Raw genomic sequence first — 14162 nt, 5'->3', positions numbered from 1 at the left:
ACAGCTAGGCATTACTAGCAGTGATTGTATTACTTCCTCAAGTCTATGCTGTCAAAGTGACCAATAATTGGCAGAGCTGATTGCTACATTGCTACTCATTAAGACCAACAAACCAGCACAGACATAGCTGATACGCCTTAAGCACGTAATCTCACTTTTGTTTCGTTTTGAGACTCTCCATCTGACATTAGGCATGGAAATTGAAAGACCCAAGAGGAGGATATTTGGGTGTTTTGGAGAGGTAATGCATATGAATAATGAAGATTACAGCCAGCGTGTATTCCTTAAGTCAGCCTTCATAACATTGCTTTCTCTTAGCACTTACAACAATCCTTGCTGGTTTTGGCAAATGTATTAGCGGGGGGGAAGGGGGGGGGGGGGGGGGGAGAAAGAAAAAAAAAAGGCGGCAGCTGTAGTTTAGTAATCTTAAACTATTAGCAAAGTTGAAACTACATGCAGGAGGTCCCACCTCCCAGCTGAACGGCATAATAGCTTCCCACTATTTTCCACTTCTGTAAAGCACAGTAAGGCTCATGCTACCACAATCAAAGCCTACTGCTACATGGGAAGAGCATTCTCCTGCTAAACGAGGCAAACTTATAGATCCCCCTTAAAGAAAGAAAAAAATGAGCACAATGCTCTCACTCTGATAGAAAAGAAAATAGAACTCAGTTTCTAGTGCTCGTAGACAAACTTTCAGGTCAAATGAAATGCTTTGTGTCAAACAAACTGAAGATTGAGGAGGGGAAGTGGGACAGAAAAGGAAAGGAAAGAACAACATACAGAGCTTTTTCAGCTGGAAAAAAATTGAAAAATTGCATCTGCCATGATCTGTAATAATTTTTCAAAACAATTATCCACACAGACAGACCTTCTTCTAAAACACAAAATTACTAGTAAGAATTCCATCTAAAAAGTAATTCAAAGCATTCTGCCTTGACTTGGTTAATGCCAGATTCAAATACAAAACCCTTTGAGGGCCTAGAGAGAATAAGGCTTCTATGAAGGCAGTTAGGTTAGGTAATGGGCAAAACTTTGTCTCATTTCACAGTGAATAGAGAATAGTTTTCATTGGCTTCTAGTGGTAAGTTTGGTGACACCAGATACAAAAGAAAGCTTTGAAACATCTTTTTAAGGACAAATACAGTAGGAAAACATTTTAAGATGCTTCCTGGAGGTAGAAGAACATCATTGTGATAATCCAGTTTATGAGAATGTATGAGATGTACAGAAAATCTCTTCTGGTACATGCTCTCAATACATAAAAAGACTGAAAGTTGGCCTCTGATTCTCCCAGATATTTGGAAATGTTATTGAATCAGATGCCATTGAGACTTGAGGATGTATGACTGAGTACCCAGTATTCTATGAAGGAAGATGAAAAAACCCATGCATTAAGGGGTCTTTACCCACTGTGTAAATACAGAGTATCCTGAAAACTCTGAGCCTCTTTAGCAGGTTGCAAGATAAATTTCAAACACATTCTGACTTGTAGCAAGAAAATTCTTTACTCAAGCATGCACAACCTCCACAGAAGTTTGACTGATCACCTTTTGCTGAACCTCATTATTTTCACTCAGGCATTCTCACTTATGCTTTGGGATAGATTTTTATGTGTGTGAGAGGTGCTCAATATATATACAGTCACTTCAGTTTAAATCCATCATATTCATATACAGCTTTCTTCCCAATACAAAAAAATCCAGACCTGAGGGCACCTCTCAGCTATATTACCTGTGAAATTTTGGCTTTCAGGCTCCAAAAAATGGATTTGAGAGTAAGTCTAATAGCATTTGGCTCTATTAAATTTCTCAGGAACCTTGATATGTTCTCAAGAGTGAAGAAAGTGTGCTGTGTTCAACATTAACAGCTGGCAACAAGTACAAAACAGGCTTCCAGACATCCACCCTTCCTCGTGGCAGATTTGAGTGCGTGATTCAGAGATGTTGGTGCTGCCTGCCTCTGCACAGAACTAAAATTGCTTTTGGACTACGGGAATTCTTTACACCCAGGGGTCTGAGTATTTCAATTACACTACTCCCTGGTGCTCAGGGAGTTCCTTTCCATAAAGAAGGAAACTATTGTAACATGCTGGCATCAAATTTAATGAAAACCCATAGGCTTAAAAGCAGATGCTAGCAGGCCCACCTTCACGTCACCAAATCCCTAACTCCATCAGGCTCTATCTATCCAGCACATTGTTGCAGAAAACCAAAACAAAATAAACCCTCTAACTGAGTTTAGGAAACACCACTCCAAGTTCTTTGCATGTTTACCAGGAGATTTATCAGGCTAGGGAAGACAGTTGCAGTCCCCTACATATTAGCACTGCCAAAAGCAAAGGGAATGCTCTGGTTGCACACCTCCAACTTGCCTGCACAGCAAAGTCTGTGCCATCAGCTCAGCACTAAGTCTACTCTCAAGTGACTTTTTCAGACCAGTAGTTTACTAAATCCCCTCCTTCCCTTCTCCACCTAGCTTGTATAGCCTGATAGCCTCTTCCAATTTTAGCAGATCCCATTTAACAAATTCATTTTAGTTTCACAAGCCTTCCCCTCAGAGTACCATTTTTCCAGATTTTTTAAAGTGCAAGATTAGAAGTTAAAGCTGTACATATTTGGTGATTTTCTGTATCTAGATGTATACTGAAGGCCAAATTATCCATCAATAACTTACTTTGCAGCTCTATTATATTATTGCCCCAAGCAAATCATATTAGCATTTTCTTAGTCCCCATAGCACCTGAAGAATTTTCTTGGCAGGAATTAAGTAGCGGTCTCCCTTCATCGCTTTCACTGACTGGTTGCATACTTATAAATAAGCATTGGACTAAGTAAACTAAATGAAAATAATACTAGTTAATGTTCTTATACCTTTAAGAAAAGTCAGATGCACAAATCAGAGTTCTACTTGATATAAAAATTTGTTAAAACACATGGAGCACTGAGAACATTTGGTAGTTACATTTAGTTACAGTTTGTAACGTAACTCTAAAACTGCCACAATTCACTAGATGAATGTATTTGTTAGTGAAAAGCACATCGGTTGGGGTGTGTATAACTCCTGTATTTTAATGGAAGTTGTAGTGCAGAGTTTTATTATCTAGAATTGTTTTGGAAGAGTCATTTTCATTTTGCAAGCCCACTGAGCGTAACTGAAGGAATTCAAAATACGAAATACATTACCTCTGATTAAGAAGCATGAATACACTCGGGCATCTCTGTAGCATAGTCTTTACACTAACTTTTAGGACAGATACAAGTCTCTACGTGATCAGAAGACAAATAACAGCAACTCTGTGAGCACTCTGGCATCTCTGAGAACTTTACATCCAGGCTAGCTACTGTCATACGGGAGTTTCCTTTATCTAGAACTTCAAAATTATTATTTACAAGCTGAAGTCTAATACAGTATCATGTTGGTTTTTTGGTTGGTTTTTTTCTCTTTTGGGTCAGTATCATAATCAAATAAATATTTGTTTATATTCAAGCTGGCTGTGGTTTATATATGATGTCACCATGTGGTGTGTTTGATTGCATTCACTGGTTTTGCATATCTTAGAGAGTAAATTCCAAAAAGCAGATTTCTCATGTTGTTCAGTTAAACACTTTGGCTATATGATCTCTCTCTCTCTCTGGGATTTTTTGCTTTTTTGTTTTGCCAGCCTGAGTCACTGGTGTACTAGCAGCACAACCGAACGCATAATTGATAAGAATGTGGCAAAAAATCCGGTTACCATCTATCCTTAGTCTGTCCTCCTGGACATATTGAAGGGATGACAGAGTTACCATTTTCAGACTATCACTGTAGATATAACTAGCAGGGGAAGTATTCCTCCCCATCTGTCCAGCCTCTGACGGTAGTAATAAACTAACAGCCACTGCACCTCTGTGTCTTCGAATGACTCAGGCTTTTCCTCTTTGCCAGCGAAGCTTCCTACTTGCATTGACAGCAAACATTCTGATGGTAATTTCCTTGCTTGCTGATTCATTGCTGTTGCAACAAGTCCGAAACCTGCAAGTTACTTTCAAAACAGGCCCCTCTCAGCAGCACTGCGAACGAACTCACTTCAGTAAAAACAGAGTGGCTTTCTCTCATCAAGTCTGTCCTTGAAATTTTGGCTGCCTCAGTCTCTAGGGAAAGCTGCTCTCCTTTGATGTAAAGTACATCAATTCCATTTGATAATTTAAAATGCAATAGCCATCCTGCTATGAGTAATTTTGTAATATTTATTTTGGTGTTCAATTCCCTTTTCTCTCTGTGACCACTTATCCTGATACTGGAATTCTTTCAATTGGTGTATGAATGAGCCATGTTATGTGCCATGTCTAAATCGTCTCACGAGAATTTTTTCAGGGCCTACCTTTTCAGAGTGCCAACCAAGCTACCACCATCATGAGTACAATCAACCAGAGAACTGTGACTTGCCTCTTTAAAAGTGTATGCAAACCATGATGTAACCTTAGGGAGAAAAAAGAAACAAACTTCCAACACTCCAAGCTGTCAGATCTCAAGCTTGTACTGCAGTTAATCACAAAAGCAAAAAACCCAGTCTAGTGCAAGATGGTGTTAATTCAGAACTTCCCTCTTCCTGTATTTTCTTCCCTTCCTGTCATTTCCACTTTCCTTGCTTATCCATGGCTCTGTTGTCCCCTGTATTAGGATTTTAAAACAGTGATGGCTTTACCTCTGTGTAAATAGAACTTCGGTAAAACATGGCATTAAAACCTACCTTTCAAGTCTGAAAAATCAGCCCATATTTTTTTATGGTCAGTACACCCTCCTTTGGATTTGGTTCCCATCTCCCACAGATCATTTTGTTTGCCCTCACTCTCCCCAGTCTTTAACACACCGTGCAGAACTGGCCATGCTGATGCAGCATCCAGCATGACAAACACAAACTCTCCTCTAGCACAGCTCACATATGTGAGCAAGCCAGAAATTTTGTCATGCCTAGGACTGGTATTTGCAAAATATGTCTACATGGGCAAAATTAATATACGCATTGTGATGCCACCCGGCCAACTGAAACGCTGTCCCTGCTACACATTAAACCTGTTCCTCAGACTGTGCTTCTCAAGTGCTTAGCCAGCATTGCTTCATTAGAAGGGCTGTGTCAATGACTTTGCTTGTGTCCACTTCAGTAGGCTGTGCTGTAGTAAGGCATTATTATACAGGGAAGTAATTTTTCAAGCACTTAGGTGACTAAGGGCCATTAGCTTTGAGAAGGCCAATTTTAAAAAATGGTGTGCAGTTGGTGTAGCCAGGATGCAGGTGAAGCATTTCTTCCTGTTGCTTCCCTGTTTCTTTTTCCTATGAAGCTACTGCATTTTCTGGGTTGAACTCTTTATACTAATCTAAAGGATAAGAACTTTTCATGACCTTATTTGAGTTGCTTTAAATGTATTCTGGTATAATTCAGATCAGAATCCGAATTCATTGTGGCAGGGTTTGTGAGTACTGTGCAGAGAACCTCGACACAGCACAATACCAAAGGATACACGACCATATGTCTTTTCCTTTGCAGCACAGCTCCAGCAATGTAATTCCACAGTCCTCAGGAATAAATAAGACAGGACTGACTGCAAGACATTACTTCTCTGAAACCTATCTTAACTGTAGTATGATTTTGTTTCATTGATTTCATACCGTTGCAAAGAAAAAATAACTGGCCCACTTTCAATCACATAAAAGTGATGCAAATATGCTGGACCTTTGTATTTTATCATCATAAATTGAAGTGACCTACACTAGGTATTTTTGCTCAGATTTGTCCGCAGACGGCAAACAGGTTCATGTAACTGCTTCTCCTTAAATCAGCTGGACCCAATACCTTCACAACCACCTATCTTCCAGCCGGCTCCCAGCGGAACAACACAACTCCCTTTCCAATCCCTACCCTGATCTCTCTGCAGCGTCGCTTTTCACATTTTCTTATGAATCCGAAATTCACCATCACAGAGAGATTTCCAGCAGCGCTCTTGGGACAGCTGCACTTTCATCACCGCCAAGTTTCCAGCGCGACGTTCACCGGACAGTCCCTACGGCCCTGCAGCCGGTTTGCCGCTCGCTCGGCGGGGACAAGCCGCCGGCGCCGTGCCGCGCCGCCTGCCGGGGCTGCGGGGCAGGCCGCAGAGCCCCGCTTCCCACGGAACACCCAAGACGCAGGGCAGTCTTATCGTGTCTCATGGTGTTGACCTGACCCACCCCACAGCAGTTCTGGCACTGGGCTAACGCCGGAGGGTCACAGCCACGACCCCTGGGGCAGGGCAGGGGCCTGGCGGCCGAGGGGAGATGGCGGCCGCCCCCTTGCCGGCCGGGCCCCGACCTGCCCCGCTCCTCTCCTGAAGGACGACGGAGGCGGCCGGGCTCGGGTCCCCCCCAGCACGCGCCGCAGCGCCCCTCGCCCGTCCGCAAGGGAAGGGAGGGCAGCGGGCGGGCGGACCCCCCCGGCGCGGGCAGCCGCAGCCCCGGACCCCCCGCGCCTCTCCGCGGGGCCTGGCCGCGCCAGGGGCCGGGAGCCGAGAGCCGGCGGCCGGGGCGGAGCGGGCGGCGAGGGGCGGTGCCTCCGCGCTTGCCGGGCCGCGCTGGGGGGAGGCGGCGGCGGCGGCAGATCCGGGCCTGGCGGAGGCGGAAGGGGCGGGCGGACGCGGCCTGACTCTGCGGGACGCGCGATGCTGGTGAGTGCGGGGAGGCCGCGGCGTTGTGTCGCAGCGAGGCCGGCCCGGGCCCAGCCCGGGAGGAAGCGGCCCCGCTGGACTGAGGCCGCGCGGGCCTCGGCGGAGCGGGACCCGGCACCGAGTCCTGGCACGGGGCGCGGGAGAAGGGGAGGCCGGGCCCGGCCCGGCCGCCCGCCCGCCTTTCTTCTCCCGGGCGCGCACCTGGCCGCGGAGCGCGGCGGGCGGCGGGATCTGTTGGCCGCCCGCTCCCCGGTGCGGCGCCAGGAGCCGCGGGCCGGGCCGGGGAGGCCGCTAACTGCGCACTCGGCACGCATCGCCCCCGTGGGGGCGGGAGCCCGCCCCGCCGGCCGCCCCGCTGCCCCGCCGGCCGCCCCGCTGCCCCGCCGGCTCTGCCCGCCGGCCGGCCTGCGCGCCCCTGCCGCCTTCCCCCCGCCGTGCCCGCCCGGCCCTCCCTTCCGCCTGCCCGCCTTCCCCCGGGACCCTGGGCCCCGTACGGCCGGGGCCGCCTCGGTGCCTGCGCTTGCCTTCGCTCCCGCGGGCTCGGAGCCCCCGGGCCCGTCCCGCCGCGGCCCCGCGCCCTGCCCCCGTCCCCGGCCTGCCCGCCCTCGCCGCCCCGGGCCTGCTCGTCCCAAGCCTCTGCTCGCTCTCTGTCAGCTTTCCTCCGTCACCTCTTCAGCTCTGTTTTCGGCTCCGCGCTTGCCTCCTGTCCTCCACGGCCTTCTCTGTGCCGCCTCCGTTCCCCTTTTTGTATCCCAGCCATCCCCAGAGCCCGAGTGGCACTCGGGTCTGTCCAGGAGCTGCTGGGTTGTGCACAGAGGGATCTCTCTGTGTCCCCAGTACCGTCGTGTCAGCTGGGGGATGCTCCTCGCAGCTCCTCCTCGTCACCTTCTCCAGGTTTCTGTCATTGCCAAGGACTGTGCACCAGGCTCTTGCCCTTGTTGCCACCCACTGCTGTGGCCTCACCAGAGAAGGTGCCCCCTGTAACCTTTTCTGTGTCTGTTTTCCGTATTTCTTGCCTCCATCCACTAGTCCTGCTGGTTTCTGTCATTGCAAATAATCACCTTGTTTCCCGATAGCTTTGCCACTGAAAGCTAATTCTGTCCTTACTGGGATCCTTTTCCCTCTTGTTCCCTCTTTGAGTCACGTTGTATCACCATCATTATCCCCCTACTACCTTTCCCCATTCAGGTTTTCGCTCCCAGTAACTGTTTTCTTCCCCATGTTTTTTGCCTTCTGATCTTATTCTGTCATTAAGACCTTCGTTGTCATCTTGCCTCATACTTTCCACATACTCCTTTTCCTTTGTAGGCTCACGTGCTGTCTCCCCCACTTTGTATTTAAACCCTCCAGCTGTGCCTTTGAGGAGAAAGGAATTTAATGCTGTGTTATCTGTATACTTGTCAGCGCTAAGAGGATATAGTTTATTTACTTGTTTTACCCTATTTTGTTTCCTTTTGTTTTGTTACTGAGTTCCTCAACCACCTTTCCCCCAGCATATGTGTTCATATGTAATCATACACCTCCCCCCTAATACATACACATACCCTGATGCTAGTCTGCGGAAAAAATGAGTCTGTCTTGGAAATCCTTTTGGCAGGACTAGGAGGAGGAATGGTCCATGAGTATCAGAAATACCTAGTGACTGTGTAACTTAAATTAGGCCAAGTATTGTTTGTAATAATATCTTGTGGATTGGTACTTAGCTGATACGGAGTGTGTTTGGGATGCATCCTCTTTGGGGAATTCATAAGATACTTCATAGGTACCATGGTGCATAGTTTTTACTCCAGAGGTGCTTGTGGTGAACTGCTGTAATGTTGTGTATGGATAGTTAGGTGTCTTGTGTTGCACTGACACTTTGTGTCTCTGCTGCCCACTCTGCTAGAAAGAAGTCTTTTTCCCTCTACTTTGTGGCTTTTCTTGTGTCTCAGTATTTGTTGCCCAACTTCTTATTTTATGTCTTTCTTAGTTGTTTTGGTTCTTAAGATTGGTTACATTTCACAGTCGCATCATCACCAGGTATTTGAGGTGCAGTTGAAACACTGGATGTAGCTGTCCCATGGAGGAGTAATTTATACACCTAACTAGAATCCAGGTTGGGTGCCTAGTGTTAACGGCTTATTTCTTAAGCTGGGTACACACAGATCCTAGTAACTCAACAGCAGCTCAGAGCAACTAAACTAGGCTTCTGATCTGAATTACCCCTCTGGAGGAAACTTTCCATTGCCTATACAGGGATTGTGTGGAGAACAGTTCCTTAGTTCAGGTGCCTAAATTAGGCATATGCACCCTGTTCCTTGGCTGAAATTTAACTAAACAATTCTTCTTCCACCTTAGTCCTTTTTACACTGGTTTGAACTTGTCTTATAACTTGGGCCTGTTAGACTGCTGGCATGAGAAAAGTGTATTGCTGTAATTCAAATTTAATTTAAGCTAAATTGTTTCTCACTTTTATTTGGATACTGATTTGGGGGTGGCTTTTTTTTTTTTAATTTAGCTTATTCTTAGTCTTGGTGCAAGCTCTTACATTCTAGCTGTATTGTTAAAGCAATACTGAGTCCTTTGAGAAAGTTACCTCAGATGTTCAGCTTAAAAAGTGTTTTCTGACAACTTGTGTGTTAAGATCTCAGAATACCGCTTTTCACCTGTTGCATTTCTCAGGTAGTGCCTAGTTTTGTGTAGTCACAATTATTTCAGTAGGGCCCAGCTTAATGATGAGTCACATCTTGGGCGTCAGTGGTTGTGTGAATTGGATATGCCTGGAGTCTTCTCTCTTGGCATTGCAGTTTGGGTTTTTTTGTGATTTTTTATTATTATTATTTTTTATTTTATAGTGGATGAAACAGCTTTAAAGATGTCCCACTGGCTTTAATACCACTATCAACATCAAAAATTTGTATCCTGAATGTGAAGTGAGTGGGTTTGTCCCTGTAAGAGGTTGTCAGTGTGTTACACGTGGATACCAATATCGCTGCACTTTTCAACCAGGATTTTCCAACTCACCAAGGACAGAATCAAATTAAAGTGTAAGGTGGCTGGATCAGTGCTGTGCTTTTGTACTTCCCATGCTGTCCAACAGGGTCTGTCTGTGTGCATGAGGAAGAAAATGGGGTAGGTGTCCCAGTTGGATGGACATGCCAGGAGGATGTGCACAGGCAGTGCCAGCAGCCTGCAGCTTGACAGTCTTCTTGCTGGACAGAGCTGGATGAAAGAAGAATGTGGAAAAATTTGGTCTTGGAAGTTCTGCATGTGCTTTAGGAATGCATGAACTTGCGTTAGATGGACTACTTTAGGTGCTAGCATTTTATTATTTTTTTTGCAAGGGTAAACTGATAAATATTGTATAAACTAATAAATACTGTATTTTTCAAGATAAATCTCCATGTAAAGAAGTTGTTGGAACCAACGTTTGGAGGCCTAGGTAAAAGTTGTAACCTATACAGCATGCAAACTTAAACTATTTTTTTTTTTTAAATAGTCACTGAGACACTTGTGTTTCCCTTACTGGTTAAAGGGAGAGTTTTCAGTAAGGAAAAGGCAAGAAAATGTAATGGTTGGAAAATTAGAGAGCTGTTGAGCTTGTCTATATAATAAACTTCCTATTTTATTTTAAGAGTTGTAGCTTTTTTGATGGAAGAACTACTACAGATTGAATATTGATGTTTCTACAACACTGCTGTTCAGACATGTTACAGACATGATTTGGTAATAAAATTGTCTTGAGCTGATGTGCCGTGCTGTAGTGCTGTAACTTGTAGCCCTTAACTACAGAGGTGGAATGTTGTCAAATTTAAACACTTGTTGTGTTATCCAGCAGGAGTAGTTACATGAGGCCAAATCATGGAATAATTGCACTAAACTGCTGGGAAAAGCACTGGCTTAGGAAATATTATGTACCCCAATGGGTAATTTTCTGACAGTTTTCTTTTTACCCAGCCTCTGATGCTACAACAGTGAACTGCTTCATGTTGCTACCTCACCTCTTCTTATAAATGATGCAGGTCAAAATCAAATACATATTTTTTAAATAAGCCAAACATTTATTACATTCCACTTTAATGTAACATTTTTCAAATCCCTTTTCATCTATGAACCTCAGGAAAAAATGAAGGAAGGCTACTGTGAAAATAGGAAAATACTAATTCCATTTTGCACTTCAGGAAACTGGTATACAGTCATATGTAGGTTTTTGCCAGAGTTGCAGTCTCTTGCACTTTATCCTCAAGGTTGCCCTACCTTCTTTGCCAGTTGTATCCTGGACTTGTAAAAAGAAGCATAACCGGCAGGTCGAGGGAAGTGATTCTCACACTCTGTTCTGCTGTCGTGAGACCCCACCTGGAGCACTGCATCCAGCTCTGGGGCCCCCAGCAGAAGACAGACATGGACCTGTCAGAGTGGGTCCAGAGGAGGCCATGGAAGTGGTCAGAGGGATGGGACACCTCTCCTGTGAAGACAGACAGAGAGAGCTGGGGTTGTGGGGTTCAGCCTGCAGAAGAGAAGGCTTCAGGAAGACCTTATTGTGGCCTTTCAGTATCTGAAGGGGGCTTACAGGAAAAATGGTGAGAGACTTTCTACCAGGGCATGTGGTGAGAGTACAAGGGGCAACAGTTTTAAAGTGGAGAAGAATAGATTTAAGTTAGATATAAGGAATAAATTCTTTCCTGTGAGGGTGGTGAGGCGCTGGCACAGGCTGCCCAGAGCAGCTGTGGGTGCCCCATCCCTGGCAGTGCCCAAGGCCAGGCTGGACGGGGCTGGGAGCAGCCTGGGCTGGTGGGAGGTGTCCCTGCCCAGGGCAGGGGGGTGAAACTAGCTGATCTTGAAAGGTCTCTTCCAACCCAAACCATTCTATGATTATTGAATAAACAAGATAACTATGATGTGATGTTCTTCCAAAATCTCAGGAAAAAAATAATGTTATCTACTTTTCTTCCCCCTTTGATTGTTCTGGTTTTGGAGTCATATGGATCACTGTCGTAGCTTGGTCTAGCAGGTACGAGGCACTGTTTGACATCAGTACGAAGAATAAAGGGTCAAGTAACTTTTCTCAGAGGTCTTAGATGTACTAGATTTATCAGTTCAAATGCTATTGGGTTCTGCTTTTTTTTAAATTAGAAGTACATAAAGGTGATACAAAATGTTCCTTGTCTTTGGATTTCATTAGATTTGCTCTAGTTTATGTTGCTGTATGTATCAAACTTGGTGTTACTATGAAGAAGAAATGGAAATATTGTATTCACACGTAGAATGGTGAGGATCATGATCAAAAGTTTTTACAGTGTAGGAGCTTCTCACTCTGCTTTGGTAATGTACTGATCTTTTGAAGATATGCATATGCTTCTCTTTTCCTGCTTTCATGGAGATACTGGTGGTCTTGCTACTGGGACCCATGTATTAGATTCATTAATATACCAGGTAGACAAAAGTTGGGTGTTTTTTTTTTAATTTAAAGCGGGGAGCAACAAGAATTTGGCTTGTTAGGAATGCGATTTCAGCCGTAGCTAACTCTGAAACTTCTTGTTTGTAATTTTAATTTGCATCTGATGTGACTTGGCTTTTTGTCGCTCTGTGTGTTGTTGTGTTGGTTGGACAATATCTTAACGTGGATTAGAGTTCAGAAGTAAGGCTGCTGGTGTGACCTTAGTTCACCCTGTTTTGCTCTGTAATTTTAAACTTAATTCCTTATGTAAATTTAACAGCTCCTCTAGTCTCACAGCAGTGGAGACTGTCATCTGGAAGCTTTATGTAAAGCTTGGAGGACTGAATTGAGGGGGGAAAAGAGGGTTATAGGAAATAGTTCTTATTTTCATAGCTGCTAGCCTTTCCATCTTGCTTTTCATCATAATAATGTCATGGGCAAACATTTTGCTTGCTTATGGATAGCCAAAGGAGAAGCTTTTCACTGTACAATTGAAAATGCTTTTTAAAAATTTCTGCCTTTTCTTAAGAAAACATATGTTCTCTTACTGTGCTTTTTTCAGAGATAACTTTGGAAAAGTTTTGTTGTCTCTGAAAGTGTGCATTTGCTAGAGTGCCATAAGGAATAGGAGTAGTATCATATAAAAAGATATATGCTTAAGTAATGGCTTTTGTTAGGTTTTAATGCAGGTTTAGCTTTAAAACTTAATGGTGCAAGCTAAATCGACAAGAAGCGGGATTTAAGTGTGGCTGTGAAGGATGTGCATCGATTTTAACTTTTACAAAATTAAGTTAAACTGGTTCATTTCTGTAGCAGGCACACCTTTTGCAGTCATTAGAGGTCAAAACTGATTAAAAATTTGTTGAAAATTATACTGAATTTATTTTTTTGTGAGATACAATTTCTTCGCTGGGAGTTAATTCAGTTCCAGTTCAGTTTTTGTGGTTGAATCAGAAAAAATCATGTATGAATCCCTTTCTAGGCTTTAACAAGAAAGTTCTCATTCTTTTTCTTGCTGGTTGTGGAAGTAAGTGTGCCTTGTCAGTATTTAGGCATCTGCAATGAGATACGTAAAAGTTGTACTGTTCATGGCTAACAGTGTTTGCAGCATTATACCACAGTAGGAATCTAGATCGGGAGTAGATGTATCTGTGCACTTAATGTAGACCTGATTTAAAAAAAAAAAAGATAGAGGGGGCAGCTTTCACAGGGTAGCAACTTTGTCAGATGCACAAAATGTGAGTACCTGCAGTAGTCCTTGATTTGTAGATTGTTTCTACTATATGATAATTGCAATCCTTGTCACTTCTGAGGGAGACGTTAGCATGATGGTGAATATAGGAGGAAGCTCTTCAGTATTTAAGCCATACTCTTGTGGTATGTTTGAACATCTGAAAATGTCAGACTGTTTGCAAGACGAATCGGTGTGATCGTGATCTTTATTTATAAACTGAGGTGGCAAACCGCATTGCCTTAATCAGCTGAGCTCTTACAAAAGTAACAAGATGGAAGATGCTATAAAATTAGCAAGTTGTTGGGAAGAGACTCCAGCCAGAATTGCTTTATGCCCATTAACATTAGTACTTTTTAAAATTACTGATAAGAACCACCACCTTCCAAGAGCATGGGAGAACTTTGTATGTAGACATTGTTACAGGTGAAAATCCCTGTTTGTGTCTAACAGGTCAGTATGAAAGTACCTGTTGTGGTGCACTAAGTGCTGTTATAATGGAGGGGGATTTGTCCGGGGTTCAGAGGTTTGCCCTGTGGGTTCTGGCAGAGATCATACTGTGTCTGAAGTACACTGTAAGACCATACCAGGATTTTCTTTGTGGAAATCAGTAGGATCAGTGTTTAGCTTATTGAGTTGGATTTAGTTAAAGTCTTGATGGCTGGTAAGAGCTTTCAGGAAAGCAGTTATGTGTAAGAATTGTCCTTGCAGGATCATTAAGGTCTCTAAACTGGCCCAAGGTATTTGTGAGTTTCCAGAGTTTCTCCTTCCTTTTCTCCTTCCTTTTCTCCTTCCTTTTCTCCTTCCTTTTCTCCTTCCTTTTTCTCCTTCCTTT

General features: G+C 44.1%; 1 protein-coding gene across 1 annotated transcript in view; it reads left to right on the top strand.

Annotated features, from left to right (window-relative positions):
• The first annotated feature begins 6551 nt into the window (after positions 1–6551).
• The window catches only part of CUL1 (cullin 1), a 55109-nt gene continuing 47498 nt past the window's right edge, over positions 6552–14162 (top strand). The window contains exon 1 of the mRNA XM_056338639.1: positions 6552–6680. The gene's annotated coding sequence lies outside the window, so the exon portion shown is untranslated. The remainder of the gene's footprint in view (positions 6681–14162) is intronic.

Source organism: Falco biarmicus, chromosome 4 (assembly GCF_023638135.1).
Source record: "Falco biarmicus isolate bFalBia1 chromosome 4, bFalBia1.pri, whole genome shotgun sequence".
Taxonomy (NCBI): domain Eukaryota; kingdom Metazoa; phylum Chordata; class Aves; order Falconiformes; family Falconidae; genus Falco; species Falco biarmicus.
The sequence above is the reverse complement of the archived record's forward strand: the minus strand, read 5'-3'. Positions and strand labels throughout refer to the sequence as shown.